Source organism: Hyperolius riggenbachi, chromosome 8 (assembly GCF_040937935.1).
Source record: "Hyperolius riggenbachi isolate aHypRig1 chromosome 8, aHypRig1.pri, whole genome shotgun sequence".
NCBI lineage: Eukaryota > Metazoa > Chordata > Amphibia > Anura > Hyperoliidae > Hyperolius > Hyperolius riggenbachi.
In genome coordinates this window covers 220,511,386-220,531,146 of record NC_090653.1, presented here as the reverse complement: position 1 = coordinate 220,531,146, position 19,761 = coordinate 220,511,386, and the positions used below count along the sequence as shown (strand labels likewise).

The 19,761-nt window shown below is 45.4% G+C and overlaps 1 protein-coding gene across 1 annotated transcript in view; it reads left to right on the top strand.

The window, feature by feature from the left end:
* Window positions 1–1,850: 1,850 nt before the first annotated feature.
* The window catches only part of MAPKAP1 (MAPK associated protein 1), a 245,109-nt gene continuing 227,198 nt past the window's right edge, over window positions 1,851–19,761 (top strand). Inside the window, exon 1 of the mRNA XM_068247952.1 lies at window positions 1,851–2,985. The gene's annotated coding sequence lies outside the window, so the exon portion shown is untranslated. The remainder of the gene's footprint in view (window positions 2,986–19,761) is intronic.

Sequence of the window (19,761 nt, the reverse complement as noted above, 5' to 3'; positions counted from 1 at the left end):
GGGCTGGAGGAAGCCCCAGGTATATATAACATCTTTTTCCTGTTCATCTATGGTTCCCTTTAACTTGTAGTGACTAACAAAATTGTTGTGCACTTTGTCAGTCACTACAAGTTAAAAGCCCTGTACTGGGCATATGGACATTTGAACGACATTGGTCAATATGATTGGTGTGTGAGTGGTGTGAATGGATGCATAACACAGCCAGGTATGAGATTAAGGGGCACGTTGGACAACACTGTGTATCTGTTTTTAAATGGGAGGTTTTTATCTGTGTTTTTTGATACAATTTAGTCAATAAAATATCCTTTGTTATATGCAGCCCACTGTGATTCATATATTTTCACTTGTTTGGCATTATCACAGTTCAGCTCCCTGAATTAACAGGTCTAAGGCCTTGTTGTTCACATCTAAAATCTAAATCGCTGACGCCAGCATTTTTCGATTTTTTGCGCAATGTTTTTTTAGCGCCTTTACCTATGTGCTCCGATATTTATAATGCGCTTTTCTAAGCGTTTTTGCAGCGCGATTCATTTTTTCACTACCTGACATCAGTCAGGAAGTGAACTCTTTCACCCAAAAATTAATAAATACAATGTATTAATAAAAGAGCTGGGGAAATCGCTATACAAAGCGTTTTTTCAAGCGCTTTGCAATTTCCCTATAACTTCCATTGAGGCAAATCGCCCCCAAAATGGTACAGGCAGCGCTTTGCTGAGCAAAAAGCAGACGCAACGCGCTGATATGAACACTACCATAGGGAATCATTGTACAAAGGTTTTTAGGGCGATTTTGAAAATCGACAGCTCTTAAAAAAAGCTGAAAACGCCCTAAGTGTGAACAATCCCTAAAACAGGCTGGGGTTAAGAGTCACCTTTTAGCCAATAAATATATATATATATATATATATGCAGGGCTGTGGAGTCGGAGTCGGGGCAATTTTGGGCACCCGGAGTCGTGGTTTCGTAAACTGAGGAGTCAGATGATTTTTGTACAAAATCCACAGCCCTGTTAAGTATTAGACTAAGGAGTCGGAGTTGAGGACTCGGAGTCCGAGTCATTTTTCAGTCCGAGTCACTACCCAGAGTCGGGATTTCATAAACCGAGGAGTTGGAGTCAGTAGATTTTTGTACAAAATCCACAGCCCTGTATATATGTGTGTGTATATGCACATATATTGTATCTGCATATATTTCTTCCATGTATGCATTATTTGCACAATAATGTATTGATACTTTAATATATATAAACGTTGTTGCTTTACGTAATACTGATATAGATGCCTGTACCCAGCTGTGATTTGCTGCAAGCTGTGTACAGTCATACAAGAGCTTCTCATTGCTTACATTACACTGAGGGCTTACAGGTAAAGAAAACACGTGTACTGTCGTGATCCGGAAAAACTTCCGGGGTCGCGGCCATTGTGGATGTGGAGTACAAAAAACGTTTTTGTGACCCGGTCAGTGGCAGGAGCGGCGGAGGATGGTAAAAATTAATGGGTTAGCAAGACGTGCCGATTCACGTAACGTGTTTCTTTCTTGGCCCTATTTATTCCGATTCGTTTTCTCTGAGCTCTGGCGAGAAAGAATAGCCCGGCCCCCTTAGCTGTTCAATGGGACGTCACGAGTAGAAGGCTGAGGAAGAACGAAAGGGGAAAGGGATGGAGCAGTAGGCTCGGCGCGGTGACGTCACCTCGCTGCTGCTGCTCTCACGCGCATTGCCCACCCCTTTCCCTCCTGGAGCAGCAGATTGAAAATGGCCGCCGCGCCGAGCGGACAGGATAGACTGTGAGTGCCGCTGGGTCACGGCCAGTGTGTGTCTGCCCCACTCCCCTCTCCCGCCCTCCTGCTTGCCTTTAGCTCTCTGTGTGCGAGAGGGGCGGGTCCCCCAGGGTGCCTGCAGGTGGAGGGGTCTATGAATTATAAAAAGCTTAGCTTGGACACAAGTTTTAAAGCAGGAAGATTAGCTGTACTATGCCAGGGGAAAAACACATATATAAGTAGATAAATACTTGATCTACTTATATAACACGTATTGTACTGTCCACGTTTTGATTTCAGTGAATTTTATACATTAAATGAAGAGAATTCTGTTCCCGGTAGGAACCATGTCTTTTGCCCACAGTTTGAGGCTAAATACTGATGTCATTTCTTCCCATAATTTTTTTTCTTTTCTCCTCCTGTCACCTCAGTCTTGCTTGTAAACACAAGTGAGCAGAGGATCATGTTTCAGCTAGGTAGCTAGGCAGGGAAATAAAGGTAAAAGGAGGAATATATTCTAGATAAAAAAAACACCCAGCATGATACTGAATGGCAATGGCTATAAGTAAGCCAGCACCTAGTCAGCAGGAGACCTTAGGCAAGTCTCCCTAACACTGTTACTGCCTATAGAGCGCGTCCTAGTGGCTGCAGTTTTGGCGCTATGAGTCCGCCAGGAGAAAAGCGCTATATAAGTGTTTGTCTTTATTAAAGGGCCAGTGCTCCTAAGGTATGTGATAACTCCAAACCATAACAGCAGAAAAAGTTTTGAATGCAGGATTAGCATTTTTATCACTTAATACACTCAGATCAGCTGCTGTTGAAATTAGAATTTTTATGGGGACAATCCCGTTTTATCCTTTCTTCAGGCCGGTTGCACGTAAGTTGATCCCTGATAACATTTGTAAGACAAGAATAATGGCACCGGTACTGGATATACAGTACAGTACAAATAAGCAGCATGGGAAAAATGAGAAATAATGTGAATGTAAACAAAAGACGATGCAGCTTTACCACTTCCACTTTGCAATCACCGATAAAAGTATTGTCAGAGTCCTCCCACGTGATTGTACACACTCCTGATTATCTCTTCCCTCACTAGCGATGACAGTCCTGGTAACGAGTGGAGCGCAGTACAGGCTACTTTTACTTGTAGTGTAGATCAGAGTGGGACACCTCGCTGCAAAACTAAAGAGAGTGGAGAATAGAGTCCTAACTTCCGTCTGTGAAGGTATTATTATTTTTTTATTATTATTTAGTATTTATATAGCGCCGACATATTACGCAGCGCTGTACAATGTATATATATATCTTGTCACTAATTGTCCCTCAAAGGAGCTCACAATCTAATCCCTACCATTGCCGTATATCTATATATTATGTAGTGTAAGTACTGTAGTCTAGGGCCAATTTTTTAGGGGGAGCCAATTAACTTATCCGTATGTTTTTGGAATGTGGGAGGAAACCGGAGTGCCCGGAGGAAACCCACGCAGACACGGAGAGAACATACAAACTCTTTGCAGATAGTGCCCTGGCTGGGATATCGGAGCCACTCACAGGAAGCAAGTGGCTGGCTGCCTCTATTCAGTAATGGCTGCAATTTTTAAGGAGCCCTGGATACTGTACCAGCAATTTGTCCAGCCTGGCTATGCAGCCCTAAGGTATATTTAACCTTGTAGTCCATCAAATGTGCAAGTGCTTGTACTTTACTTACAATGGTAGGACGGAGTTGGTCCTTTGCAGCAGAGAATGTACCAGGGCATGCAGGGCCGTTTCTAGGACAATTTCTGATATTGTAAACTTCTGATATAGTAAAGCACTTTTCCTGGTCCCTTTAGGTTTACTATAATGAGATTTTACTGTACTACTGCTCCTTTTGTTTTGATAATATTTTAGCTGTAACATGAGAAGCTATGCTGACTCTGTACATAATGTGTGGTGCTGTGAAATGGAACTGTATTTTTCAGTTGATTGTTTTCACTATCAACCAGGGCTGTAGAGTCGGAGCAATTTTGGGTACCTGGAGTCGGAGTCGGTGGTTTCAGTAAACTGAGGAGTCGGAGTTGAATGATTTTTGTACCGTCTCCACAGCCCTGTTATCAATGCTACTTGCGTAGTTGATCTGCGCCAATTTATGCCACCTTTCCTTCTTAGTAGCTGGGTAATCATTATGTATCCCAGACAGGGCACCATCTGCAAGGAGTTTGTATGTTCTCCCCGTGTCTGCGTGGGTTTCCTCTGGGTACTCCGGTTTCCTCCCACATCCCAAAAACATACAGATAAGTTAATTGGCTCATCCCTAAATTGGCCCTAGACTACAGTACTTACACTACATAATACAAACCTAGACATATGATAATAGTAGGGATTAGATTGTGAGCTCCTTTGAGGGACAGTTAGTGACAAGACAATATATATATATATAGATACTGTACAGCGCTGCGTAATATGTCGGCGCTATATAAATACAAAAATAATAATAATATAATAATGTATGTGATATAAATTATAGTTTACGAATATAATATTTAATTAGTCTATTATGAAGCCAGCTGCTTGATGAGCTTCAATCACAACTTCCTATTGACAGGTCAGGTACTTACAATCCCATCTTTAAACATCGGTTTATGGTGCTGTACTCTGCCAGCAAGGGCAACAGGAAAAAGCAATGGTGTGATGCAATATTATAAAGATATTAGCGTGATAGTGTAAGGTGGCTGGATAGTGTATTGTTAAGGGCTTTGCCTCTGACACAGGAGACCTGGATTCGAATCTCTGCCTGTTCAGTAAGCCAGCACCTATTCAGTAGGAGACCTTGGGCAAGTCTCCCTAACACTGCTACTGCCTACAGAGTGCGTCCTAGTAGGTGCAGCTCTGGCGCTTTGAGTCCTCCAGGAGAAAAGCGCAGTATACAATAGCAATAAAAAGTATGTGAACCCTTTGGAATTATATGGATTTCTGCACAAATTGGTCATAAAATGTGATCTGATCTTCATTTAAGTCGAAACAATAGATAGACAATCACAATCTGCTTAAACACACAAATAATTAAATGTTTCCATGTTTTTATTGAACACACCATGTAAACATTCACAGTGCAAGTGGAAAAGGCATGTAAACCCTTGGATTTAATAACTGGTTGATCCTCCTTTGGCAGCAATAACTTCAACCAAATGTTTCCTGTAGTTGCATTGCACAATGGTCAGGAGTAACTTTTGACCATTCCTCTTCACAGAACTGTTTCAGTTCAGCAATATTCTTGGGATGTCTGGTGTAAATCACTTTCTTGAGGTCATGCCACAACATCTCAATTGGGTTGAGGTCAGGACTCTGACTGGGTCACTCCAGAAGGTGTATTTTCCTCTGTGTAACCACTTAAGCCTTTAGTGTTTTTTCACCTTATGCATCCGAGCAATTTTCACCTCCCATTCATTCACCAATAACTTTATCACTAATTATTACAATTAAATATCTTGTTTTTTCCGCCACCAATCAGACTTTCTTTGGGTGGTACATTTTGGTAAGAAATATTTTATTTTCTGAATGCATTTTAACGGGAATATTAAGAGAAAATTGGGGAAAAAACATTTGTCAGTTTTCTGCCATTATAGCTTTCAAATAATACATGCTACTGTAATTAAAACCCACGTATTGTATTCGCCCATTTGTCCCGGTTATTACACCATTTAAATTCCGTCCCTATCACAATGTATGGTGCCAATATTTTATTTGGAAATAAAGGTGCATTTTTTTTTCAGTTTTACGTCCATCACTATTTACAAGCTTATAATTTAAAAAATATTAGAATTATAACCTCTTGACATGCATATTAAAAAAGTTCAGACCCTTAGGTAACTATTTGTTTTTTGTTTTTTTTATTGTAATTTTTTTCTAAATAACAATTGTATTTGAGTATTTTTGGGTGTGTGGGAGGTAAACAGTTAATTTTAAATGTAAAAATGTCTCATTTAAAAAAACATTTATGTAGATGTAGTTTTACTATTTGGCCACAAGATGACCACAGTCAAACCTTTTTTTTTTTTTTTTGCTTACTGTAAGCGTGGAATGAAGGAAATGAAGAGGGGATGTGTAACAGAACAATTGGGGCTTCTCCATAGGAACCAGTGATCGTTCTAAGGGACTTAGATCAATGAATGGGAACTGTTTTCCCATTCATTGATCTCCGGGCTAACGGGTGGCCCACACACCCCGACGGTTTGTGGCCCTGCGAACCCTCGCGGCTCAGTTTTCTCATGGGCATAGCTCCTACGTCCAGCATGCATATTTGGACGTAGGAGCTACGTCCTGTTGGCTAAAGTGGTTTAGCCATTCTGTTGTTGATTTACGTCTGTTTTGGTTTGTTGTCCTGTTGCAGCACCCATCTTCTGCTGAGCTTCAGCTGATGGACAGATTGCCTTAAGTACTGTAATGAATAGCGGAGATGCCGCCGCACGGTCTGGCGACGGGGCAGCTGTCTCCCCGTTCAGACCGGCGGTTTCCGCACAGCAGCATGTGTCTGGTTTTCCTGGGCCTTCTAGTGCACACAGATGGAGAGCTACGCGCGCGTGCTAGAAGACAGGACCTTTATGTCAGCAGGAGAGATATCAGCTGATCAGGACGATCAGCTGATCCCAGCGGAACTCCTGATTGGCTAAGTGGCTGGGGGCGGCGCTGCAGAGCATATAGATCTTGCTTGTCAGTTGCTGGTTGTCTGCCGTTGCGAATACTTACGTGTGAGCACTCCGACAGATCCTACAGAGTGTTAGAACCAGGTGGACCTGGGAATTCACACTTAGCCAGATTCCGCTCTTGTTATTTGCTGTGTTATACTTTAGACCAGTTTCAGGGTGTTGAGACCAAGGGCCTCACACCCAAGCTTAGGATTACTGTGTCATTGCTGTGTTATACTCTAGACCAGTTCCAGGGTGTTGAGACCAAGGACCTCACACCCAAGCTTAGGATTACTGTGTCATTGCTGTGTTATACTCTAGACCAGTTCCAGGGTGTTGAGACCATGGACCTCACACCCAAGCATAGGATACTGTGTTATTCTTCAGACTAGTTCCAGGGTGTCGAGACCAAGGACCTCACACCTCAGACTAGGATTGTGCTTGATATCTGTTATGACCTTTTGCTCTGTCGACCTCTCTCTTGCTTTCTGATTCGGTACCTCTGCCTATCTGCCTACCAGTTGCCAACCTTGCCTGTACCCGGTTACCGAATCAGCCTTTTGTCTTTGTACCTTATCTGCTTGTGTGTTGCCGACCTGGCCTGCCCGACCCTTCTGGCTGTCACTCATCCCTTGAGTGTTCAGTCTGTCTGTACTACCCGTGACACTATTCCACCAAGTGTCAGTTAGCTGCAAGGACCTCCTGCTCCTCAGAGAGTCCTTCCTGCAGTGCAGCCAGTGGCCGCTATCCCATAGGAGTCCCCTGGCTGCAGTACAGTCTGATTCCTAGTTTACCAGGGAATCACTGGCTGCAGGATTATCTCTATCCCCTTCTCTTAAAGAGATAGTCCCTGCACAGCCGAGGGCCACCTGCTCCTCAGGTGGTCTCTGGCCGAAGTTATCTGTGTCTCCCGCCCCACGGGAGATAGCCTACAGTTGCACCAAACACTTACACTTTATTAGGTGTCCAGAGGTTAGTCATACTTGTATTATTGGTGATTCTGCAGATCATCCATAATCAGGTATACATCTGTATTGTTGATGATTCTGCAGATCATCAATAATCAGATTCTTTCTGTGTGCTGACACCAATCGCTACAGAATGGTAGACCAAGAAAACAAAATGGACGCACTCAACAGCCGTATTGATGGACTAACCACCTCGGTGGAGAATTTCATCAGGGTGTTGGATGGCCAACAGACCCAGATTACCGCTTTGTCTGGGTCCATACAAGTCCTCCAAACGGCTGTGAATGCAGTGCGATCTCCTCCAGTTACAGACATGCGTATGTCTGTACCCGAAAGGTTTTCTGGCCATAGATCTGACTTTCAGAACTTTAGAAATCGAGTATTGTCTTATTTTGAGTTGAGACCCAATTTATCGGGAACTGAGGCACAGAGAATTACTTTTATTAAGACCCTTTTGTCAGGGGACTCACAAACATGGGCATATAGCCTTCAGGCAGGGCATGAGGCTTTGTCATCAGTTGAGGAATTTTTTAAGGCTATGGCCATAATTTATGATGATCCGGACATTGCTTCCACCGCTGAGCGGAAGCTTAAGACTTTACGTCAGGGTAAAGATCCGGTAGAATTTTACGCAGCTGAGTTCAGGAAGTGGGCTGTGTCAGCTAGGTGGGGGTCATTCGCATTGTTAGACTGTTTCCTATCAGGTTTATCAGACGCAGTTTCTGATTTGATGTTGGGACACCCTGAACCAAAATCTATCGATGAGGCAATCTCTTTAGCAGTACGGGTTGATCGCCATTTACGCTATCAAAAACAAACCCGGGGTAAGAATACTGTAAGATATGTCTCCTACGCCTCTCCTCCACCCGTGTCACCTCCGCCAGAGCCAATGCAAATTGGACATTCAAGATTGACATGAGTGGAAAAGAATTGCAGGAAAACAGAACAACTCTGTTTGTACTGTGCAGAGAAAGGTCATAAGGTACAGAATTGTCCTAAAAAGTCGGGAAAGGCTGCCGCCTAGGTGTAGTCAGAGGAAATACCCTAGGCGCGCAGTTATTACCTCTAAACAATAATCGTCTGCTTCTTCCCTGCTCTATCACATGGGAGGGTCAGACTGTTCCCACTGAAGCTTTTCTAGACTCTGGTTCAGCGGCTAACTTTATAGACTACGAGTTTGCAAAGAATTTGGGTATTCCCTTACTCCCGTTGGACCAACAGCTTTTGGTCGCTGTGGTAGATGACTCTCCTCTGCAAAGTAGACAACCCCTTTCTCGGACCCCTGAGTTGATATTCAATGTTGGGGTGCTACACAAAGAGAGTCTACAGTTTCTGGTCCTGTGTATGGCAACCTCCACCATTATTCTTGGCATGCCATGGTTACAACTTCACTCCCCTCAGATTGACTGGGCTTCAGGTCAGCTAACGAGCTGGTCTACCCATTGTCATCATCACTGTTTAGCGAAAGTAACCGTAGGAAACACGAAGATTCAGGTTAAAGGTGTGCCAACTCAGTACGCAGAGTTTGCTGACGTATTCTGTCCCAAATCAGCAGATAAACTTCCCCCTCACCGTACCTTCGACTGTTCCTTCGATTTAAGATCTGGTTGTATGCCTCCAAGGGGTCACCTTTATAATCTATCTGGGCCTGAGAAACTGGCAATGCAGGAATACATCAAAGAGAACTTGGCCAAGGGTTTCATCTGTCCCTCTCATTCACCAGCAGGGGCAGGATTCTTTTTCATAAAAAAAAAAAAAAAAAAAAAAAAAGATGGAGGCCTTCGTCCCTACATTGATTATCGAGGCTTGAACAACATTACAGTGAAAAATCGTTATCCATTACCCTTGATTGATGATTTGTTCACTCAGGTTACTAACGCCAAGATTTTCTCTAAACTCGATTTAAGAGGCGCATACAACCTAGTTCGAATTAGAGATGGTGACGAATGGAAGACGGCCTTCAACACACCCGACGGGCACTACGAGCATCTAGTGATGCCCTTCGGGTTGTGTAACGCCCTGGCCGTCTTCCAGGAGTTGATAAATGAGGTATTCAGGGAGGTGTTAGGGAAGTTCGTCTTAGTATATCTGGACGACATACTGATCTTCTCTTACAATTTGTTGGAACATCGAAAACATGTCAAGTTTGTGTTAGGGAAGTTAAAACAGAATTTACTTTACGCTAAATTGGAAAAATGTCTCTTCGAGGTAACCTACGTTGCCTTCTTGGGGTACATTATCTCTACGTCTGGCCTCTCCATGGATCCAGGAAAAGTCTCTGCTGTTTTGGAGTGGCCTCAGCCTGTGAGATTGAAGGCACTCCAAAGATTTTTGGGCTTTGCCAACTACTACAGGAGATTTATAAAGAGGTACCCCTCAGTGGTCTCGCATCTCACCAGTCTCACCAAGAAGGGTGCTGATACTTACCACTGGTCAGCAGAGGCACATTCTGCTTTCATTACACTGAAAAAACTGTTCTGTTCTGCACCCATTTTAAGACATGTGGATGTCACCTTCCCCTTTATCGTGGAGGTTGATGCCTCAGAGGTTGGGGTGGGGGCTGTATTGTCCCAGCGCTCTGGGTTGCAGGGCAAACTCCACCCATGCGCCTACTTTTCTCGTAGGTTTTCACCCACAGAGAAAAACTAAGATATTGGCAACCGGGAGCTTTTAGCTATTAAATTAGCTTTTGAGGAGTGTCGACATTGGCTAGAAGATGCAGAGCATACTATCACAGTTTATACAGATCATAAAAACCTGGAGTACATAGAGGGTGCCAAGAGACGTAGCCCCCGCCAGGCCCGGTGGTCTTTGTTCTTTTCAAGATTCAGATTTGTTATAACGTATACTCCTGGTAGTAAAAACATCAAGGCCGGCGCCTTATCCAGGTGTTTCGAGCCCGAGACAGTACAGCCCTCAGCCCCTGAGACCATTCTACCCCAGAGGGTAGTCCTGGCAGCTACTGAGACCTGGAAGGATTGGACAGTCACTCTGAGTCCTTACCAACAGGATGTTCGTACCACTACCTTTTCGTCTGCAACTCTTACATCTGTTTTTTCCCATAAAAATGCAGGTCATCCCGGGGCCACCAGAACTCAGGATTTACTGGCCAGATGTGCTTGGTGGCCTACATTAGCAACAGATTGTAAGGAGTTTGTGAGGGAATGTGCAGTGTGTGCTAGGAGTAAGCCTTCTCGCCAGGCACCTGTGGGTACTTTACAATCCTTACCAGTGCCAAGTGAACCATGGACTCATCTGTCCATGGATTTTGTAGGAGAACTCCCCAGGTCTGAGGGCAAGACAGTCATTTAGGTGGTAGTAGATAGATTAAGTAAGATGGCTCATTTTGTTCCATTAAAAGGACTCCCCTCGGCCCAGGAGTTGGCTGATCTCTTCATCCAGCACGTTTTCAGGCTGCATGGCATTCCGGAAAATGTAGTGTCAGATCGGGGAGTCCAATTTGTATCAAAGTTTTGGAAAGCTTTTTGCCATCAGCTGGATATGGACCTTGCATTCTCATCAGGCTATCACCCACAGACCAATGGCCAGACCGAGAGGGTTAACCAGTCCCTGGAGCAATTTCTCAGATGTTATGTCGCAGATGCTCAGTCCGATTGGGTAAAATTTTTGCCATTTGCGGAATTTGCGCACAGCAACCTGAAAAGTTCCTCTTCAGGATTTTCCCCATTTCAGGTAGCGTTGGGAAGATCACCCAAGTTTGCCCCGTTACCTGTGGCGTCTACACCATTCCCAGCCTTGGAGGATTGGCAGAGAGCTTTGAGGGAGATTTGGGGAATGGTTAAGAGGAACTTGGGGAAAGCTTTCCAGACTCAGAAAAAACGGGCAGATAAAAGGCGGTCTGTAGAATAAAAGTTTTCTCCGGGAGACATGGTATGGGTATCCACTCGGCATTTGGCCTTGAAGAAACTGTCACCCAAACTGGGTCCTAGATTCATAGGACCATTCCCAGTGACCAGAAAGATAAATAATGTCACTTATGTGATTGATCTCCCAGCCAGCATGAGAGGTGTGAGATCATTCCATGTGTCTCTGTTGAAGCCGGCAGTGCACGTGGATTCCTCCCCCCTCCCCTGTGATGGTTGATGACCAACCTGAATATGAGATTGAAAAGATTCTGGACTCTCGCTTAGTGCAAAATTCTGTGCAGTGTCTGGTCCACTGGAAAGGATATGGTGTGGAGGAAAGAACTTGGGTGCCAGATTGTCGCATGCATGCGGAAGAATTAAAGAAAGAATTTCATGACTCACGTCCTGGGAAGCCGGGTGGGAAGTGTCCAGAGTCCACTCCTCGGGGGGGGAGGGGGGGGGGTACTGTAATGAATAGCGGAGATGCCGCCGTGCGTTCTGGCGGCGGGGCGGCTGTCTCCGCGTTCAGACCGGCGGTTTCCGCACAGCAGCATGTGTCTGGTTTGCCTGGGCCTTCTAGTGCACACAGATGGAGAGCTACGCGTGCGCGCGCACGTTAGAAGACAGGATCTTTATGCCAGCAGGAGAGGTATCAGCTGATCAGGACGATCAGCTGATCAGGACAATCAGCTGATCCCAGCGGAACTCCTGATTGGCTGAGTGGCTGGGGGCGGCGCTGCGGAGCGCTGTAGTATATATAGATCTTGCATGTCAGTTGCTGGTTTTCTGCCGTTGCGAATACTTACGTACTTACGTGTGAGCACTCAGACCTCAGTCAGATCCTACAGTGTGTTAGAACCAGATGGACCTGGGAATTCACACTTAGCCAGATTCCGCTCTTGTTATTTGCTGAGTTATACTTTAGACCAGTTCCAGGGTGTTGAGACCAAGGACCTCACACCCAAGCTTAGGATTACTGTGTCATTGCTGTGTTATACTCTAGACCAGTTCCAGGGTGTTGAGACCAAGGACCTCATACCCAAGCTTAGGATTACTGTGTCATTGCTGTGTTATACTCTAGACCAGTTCCAGGGTGTTTAGACCAAGGACCTCACACCCAAGCATAGGATACTGTGTTATTCTTCAGACTAGTTCCCGGGTGTCGAGACCAAGGACCTCACACCTCAGACTAGGATTGTGCTTGATATCTGTTATGACCTTTTGCTCTGTCGACCCCTCTCTTGCTTTCTGATTCGGTACCTCTGCCTATCTGCCTACCAGTTGCCAACCTTGCCTGTACCCGGTTACCGAATCAGCCTTTTGTCTTTGTACCTTATCTGCTTGTGTGTTGCCGACCTGGCCTGCCCGACCCTTCTGGCTGTCACTCATCCCTTGAGTGTTCAGTCTGTCTGTACTACCCGGGACACTATTCCACCAAGTGTCAGTTAGCTGCAAGGACCTCCTGCTCCTCAGAGAGTCCTTCCTGCAGTGCAGCCAGTGGCCGCTATCCCATAGGAGTCCCCTGGCTGCAGTACAGTCTGATTCCTAGTTTACCAGGGAATCACTGGCTGCAGGATTATCTCTATCCCCTTCTCTTAAAGAGATAGTCCCTGCACAGCCGAGGGCCACCTGCTCCTCAGGTGGTCTCTGGCCGAAGTTATCTGTGTCTCCCGCCCCACGGGAGATAGCCTACAGTTGCACCAAACACTTACACTTTATTAGGTGTCCAGAGGTTAGTCATACTTGTATTATTGGTGATTCTGCAGATCATCCATAATCAGGTATACATCTGTATTGTTGATGATTCTGCAGATCATCAATAATCAGATTCTCTCTGTGTGCTGACACCAATCGCTACAAGTACTCCTGCAAATTGTCTTGATAAACTTGAGCACGTAAAAGTCAAAGGAATAAGAGGGGTGGAGGGCATGTGCAACAAATCTGATTAAAGAGATCTTTTTAGTATAAAAATACAAAATCTTTATTAATCACAAATATTATAAGTAAGTAACTAAAAAACACAGGTAATGCCACTTGAGCGGCCTCTCATCTACACAAATCCAACCTCACATCCGCACCTAACTATTATCACCTAACGTGATCCAGGATCCCAAATGTCCTAAGTTCAATCAGAGCAATAGGCATAGATATTAATCCAGCTTAATGCAAAGCAGCACTTCACAGCAGTGAGGTTTTAGCTGGGGAGCCACAAACAGGCTCCATGCTGATACCATCAGGAATAGTCAAACTTAATGCAAAATAGCACGCTGTAGCAAGCAAGAAATTTGCAGCAGTTCACAGCAGTGAGGTGTTAGCTAATAAGCCTCAGACAGGCTCCATGCAGATAACAGCAGGGATATTGAACCATACTGTACCAGGTCCAGATGCGATGTAGCGGTGGTCTACTGAAAAGGACGGCTTCCACTTCTGTTCGCTCAACCCACGCCGGAGCTCACGGCTAGGGAGGGACCAATGTTGCAGATACAAAAAAGCGTAAAGTCCCTGGTGTGGGGTCGCTTGACCCAGCCGCACAAATTTCCAGGAAACAGCAAACCAGCAGGGAGAAGGATAAGTCCGCCAAACAAAGACAGCAGGCCGCGGGAAATCACCGCCGCGCAGAGCACTCACGTGTAGTGGATGAAAATAATCCACGCCGTGATAGCTTTCATGCAGCGGCTCAACGGGTGAATGGCCTTTGTGAAAATAGCACCAGGAGGGTGGGGCAGCGGAGGATGATAATGCAGGCGTGTGGGAAGAGCGGGTCCCGCAGCATTCACCTGTGTCTGAAGCACGCCAGTAGCCCTGACATGTTTCGCCAGGTCTACCGGCTTTTTCAAAGGAGGCGTGGTCACTAGGTAGCGCTGACACCTACTCTAAATACGCAACACACAACCCAACGAGCATGCGTTGGTGTGCATCATCCACCCCCACAGCGGCAGCCAATCGGACACCAGAAGGCTGGCCAATACTGAGGAAACTAAATGTGGATTTATTCACATGCAAAGAAAAGAACTGCAGTGCCGAGTGGCCGCTGCAGGGGCCCCGGGGGGGGGGGGGGGGAATGGATATGTGCAGCACACATGTCCGTAGTAAACTTAACACAATCCGTACATTAAAACATTGATATGTGTCATAGACGTTGGCAAGTATCCCGTTTCAAGACACCTATCTTTATCATGATCAGTAAAAATACTAATATACAGTGGAGGAAATGTCCAATGACAAAGAAATGAAAAGTCTCAGAACAGTATCATTTCAATGGTAGGTTTATTTTAACAGTGGCAGATAGCACATCAAAAGGAAAATCGAAAAAATACCGTATTTTTCGGACTATAAGACGCACTTTTTCTTCCACAAAATTGGGGGGGGGGAAAAGTCAGTGCGTCTTATAGTGCGAATAGTAAATTTTGACCAGCACCTGTTTGTCCACCATCCTGTGTCCTCCGCCGGTGTTCTCCATTCTATGCCATGTGTGTCCTCAGTGCAGTGTCTGCCCCCTTTCTATGTCCCCGTCCTCACTGCAGCCACTTTTTACTGTGTCTGGTGTCCGTGTGCAGCGTTCTCCTTGTCCCCGTGTATTACGTCCCCATGTCCGGACTGCTGTTTCCGTACTCACGCTGCAGCCACTTTGTATTGTATCCAGTTTCCCATGCGTCCTCCTTGTCCGCGTGTATTAAATCCCCATGCCCGGAATCATGTGCGTGTAATCGCCACCGCCACGCAATTCTAATAAGGAAGTAAGCAGAGGAGACATCTACCAATCAGGCGGGGGGCGCTGTCCCAGACCGCCAATTGCTGCCGCTTATTTCACCTGCTTCCTTTTTGATAGGAAGCGATGGTCTCGCCGGCGGGACCAAGTCGAGTGCGCTGATTGGCTCCAATGGTGGAGCCTTTGTCCCACCCTCCAGACTGCAAAGGCAGAGAGAGAGAAGGGAGCACGAATGGCAGTGTGATAAGCGGTCCGGGCAAGCGCCCCCCCTATCCGATTGGTAGATGTTTCCTCTGATTACTTCCTCTTCATCGGAGCGTGGCTGCGGCGATTACAGGCACATGATTCCGGGCATGGGGACGTAATACACGCGGACGAGGATGCTGCACGCATGGGAAACTGGATACAGTACTACATGACTGCAGCGTGAGTACGGAAGCAGCAGTCCGGACATGGGGGCGTAATACGCGGGGACAAGGAGAACGCTGCACACAGGGGACACCGGGCACAGTAAAAAGTGGCTGCAGCGTGAGTATGGACACAGCAGTCCTGGCATGGGGGACACAGGGACAAGGAGTGGATGCTGCACACAGGCACAGGGGGCACTGGGCACCTACAAAGTGATTGGCTTCAGTTGAGTGTGCACACAGGAGTCTGGGGGCATAGGAGACAGGGAAAAGGAGAGGGACGCTGCACACAGGGACAGGGGACATCAGCTACAGTATGGACACAGGAGTCAGATGTGGGGGGATGTAGGAAGGAGGACAACGGAGGATAGGGGGACACTGAAAACAGGGACAGGGGACACCAGAGGAGACAGGAGGACAGAGCATGGCACAGGGCAACTCCAAGGGACATAGTGGAACACCAGAGGATGACATAGGGGAAAACAAGAAGCACAAAGAAGGCTCAATAGGGACGTAATAGTTGGGGGGAAAGATCCATAAGACACCCCTGCACTATAGAGGCACCAGGTTTAGCATATTTTTTTTCCCTAGTTTTTGACCTCTAAACCTAGGTGCGTCTTATAGTCCGTAGCGTCTTATAGTCCGAAAAATACGGTAACCTTAAATAAAAGCTAGCAACTGATTTGCATTTCATTGAGTGAAATAAGTTTTTGAACCCCTACCAACCATTAAGAGTTCTGGCTCCCACAGAGTGGTTAGACACTTCTACTCAATTAGTCACCCTCATTAAGGACACCTGTCTTAACTAGTCACCTGTATAAAAGACACCTGTCCACAGAATCAATCAATCAAGCAGACTCCAAACTCTCCAACATGGGAAAGACTAAAGAGCTGTCCAAGGATGTCAGAGACAAAATTGTAGACCTGCACAAGGCTGGAATGAGCTACAAAACCATTAGCAAGAAGCTGGGAGAGAAGGTGACAACTGTTGGTGCGATTGTTCGAAAATGGAAGGAGCACAAAAATGACCATCAATCGACCTCGCTCTGGGGCTCCACGCAAGATCTCACCTCGTGGGGTGTCAATGGTTCTGAGAAAGGTGAAAAAGCATCCTAGAACTACACGGGAGGAGTTAGTGAATGACCTCAAATTAGCAGGGACCACAGTCACCAAGAAAACCATTGGAAACACATTACACCGCAATGATTAAAATCTTGCAGGGCTCACAAGGTCCCCCTGCTCAAGAAGGCACATGTGCAGGCCCGTCTGACGTTTGCCAATGAACACCTGAATGATTCTGTGAGTGACTGGGAGAAGGTGCTGTGGTCTGATGAGACCAAAATAGAGCTCTTTGGCATTAACTCAACTCGCTGTGTTTGGAGGAAGAAAAATGCTGCCTATGACCCACAAAACACCGTCCCCACCGTCAAGCATGGGGGTGGAAACATTTTGCTTTGGGGGTGTTTTTCTGCTAAGGGCACAGGACAACTTAATCGCATTAACGGGAAAATGGATGGAGCCATGTATCCTGAAATCCTGAACGACAACCTCCTTCCCTCTGCCAGGAAACTGAAAATGGGTTGTGGATGGGTGTTCCAGCACGACAATGACCCAAAACATACAGCAAAGGCAACAAAGGAGTGGCTCAAGAAGAAGCACATTAAAGCGGAATATAACCCTGCATTTCAACTTTGCTCTAAAATATTATTTACAGCATATTATATGCAAAAAGCATTTTTTTTTTACTAGACCAGCATTGGAAGGGTTAAACACAGACGTTTCAAGTTCTGTGGAGAGATATGCAGAAGTTCAGATTGTTACATTCTATGTATCTATTGATAAACAGTTACACACTCTTTGGCAGTCCTCCAAGCTCCTTCTCAGTCAGAGAGATGAGTCACATTAAACACTTAGATACATTTCTGTAAACAAAATGTATCTCTTTTCAGCTTCGGATGCGTCTGCAGAAATCTAAAGGAACTTTAAAGCCCTGTGTAACCCTTCCAATGCTGGTCTAGTAAAAAAAAAAAATGCTGTTTGCATATAATATACTGTAAATAATGTTTTAGAGCAAAGTTGAAATGCAGGGTTATATTCCGCTTTAAGGTCATGGAGTGGCCTAGTCAGTCTCCGGACCTTAATCCAATAGAAAACCTATGGAGGGAGCTCAAGCTCAGAGTTGCACAGAGACAGCCTCGAAACCTTAGGGATTTAGAGATGATCTGCAAAGAGGAGTGGACCAACATTCCTCCTAAAATGTGTGCAAACTTGGTCATCAATTACAAGAAACGTTTGACCTCTGTGCTTGCAAACAAGGGTTTTTCCACTAAGTATTAAGTCTTTTATTGTTAGAGGGTTCAAAAACTTATTTCACTCAATGAAATGCAAATCAGTTGCTATCTTTTATTTAAGGTTATTTTTTCGATTTTCCTTTTGATGTGCTATCTGCCACTGTTAAAATAAACCTACCATTGAAATGATACTGTTCTGAGACTTCATTTCTTTGTCATTGGACAAACTTACAAAATCAGTGAGGGGTCAAATATTTATTTCCTCCACTGTAAATAGAGCTGATGAATTATTAGATCAGGAGTAACTTTTGACCATTCTTCTTTACAGAACTGTTTTAGTTCAGCAATATTCTTGGAATGTCTGGTGTAAATCGCTTTCTTGAGGTCATGCCATGACATCTCAATTGGGTTGGGGTCAGGACTCTGGGCCACTCCAGAAGGTGTGTTTTCTTCGGTTTAAGCCATTCTGTTGTTGATTTACTTCTATGCTTTGGTTTGTTGTCCTGTTGCAACACCCATCTTCTGCTGAGCTTCAGCTGGTGGACAGATTGCCTTAGGGCTCTTTCATACTAAGATGTTGTGTTTGATCCAACGTTAAGGTCGCATAACGTGCCCCTAATGCAACGCATGTTAGCTTTGAAGTTGGACGTTACATTGAAATGCGTTCTGCGTCTCTTGATGCATATTTGATGCATACTTTTTGACGCATACTGATCGAACGAAAACGGTGCGGCACATTTAAAAATAAAAAAAATTACTTTGCATGTGCAAACATTCTAACGTAGGGAAATACGAGTATAACGCACAGCATGCTGCACTTTCATTTAACGTGCTGCGTTATACTCCAACGCAACGTGGGCACTGTGAACAGCCCATTGATTTATCATTGCTGTGAGTTGGGCTGCGTTACAAGACTTTAACGTCCCACTGTGAAAGCAGCCTCAGAGTGGATCCGAGGTGAACTTTTACTCACTGCATAATTGTGTTCTTTTCCTATTGTTTATAGGGCATTCCTCAAGCCAAATACTTTTTTGTTTTTGTTTTAATACTCTAATTCCCTATACACTAAACAAGCCACACCCACAGGTTTTCAGAGAGCCTTGGCAGTAGCAAGGGCTCATGGGAGCTCAGTCTGGGCAGGAGGAGTGGGAGGTGTTACTAGCCAGAGATTTCAGAGGCAGAGGGGAGGAGGGAGGAGGAGGGGGATTAGGTTTTTTTCACAGGCTGAGTGCTCAAGGTGCAGATAAGCTTGCCTCTGTGTAATGTTTACAAACAAGATGACTGCTGTCATTGTATCACAGGAAGAAATACTCATATTCTACTAAAGCTGTTTGCAGCTAGATTTGCTGTGTAAACTATGTAAACTTTAGATCACAAACTAGCTGCGCTCAAAAAAGTCCCAGCAAACTCTTCTCATTCACAGCTGGTATACTGGATGACAATCCACTTCCACACAATGAGGCTGCAATGCCCACTTCAGTGAGATACCACCACCACACCCCACGCAGTGGCCACTCACCGTTATACAATGACCTTCAATCAAGTGGGTCTTCAGCGCTTATGGGGTCATCTGCCCCCCCCCCCCCCCCTGCCATTCACTGGATAATTCCTCCTCCTAATCCCAAGATGCTGTTGCTGGTCTTTAACACCTCAAAAAAGACATACCGGAGCTCCCATAGCGTAAAATTGTAATATAACTTTAATTATAAAAAGAGTGCACACTTACAAGCCAAGCTGTGGTATTTCGCATAGAGTTTTTATGGGCTCCACCCCAAACGTTGGGTGCCAGGTCGGCTTGTTGCGCTGTCTTGCCTCCCATTGCGTTCCACGTCTGGCCCCACACTTGCTATTGTAGGCCGCGTGCGCTTGACCGGTTTCGTCACTTAATGCGACTCCTCAGAAGCATGCGCGGCCTGATCATAACTAAAATTTATACCAAGTGCGGATAACTCCCCTCCTGCCCTAACCCGGAAGTTGTCATACCCTTCATCCAACGCTGCCTGTCTGGGGGCGGAAGTAACCTTACTATCCCCATGGCAACCATATACAAAACTCAGGGCAGCGCTGATTTTTGGGCCAGGATCCAGGTCACAGGT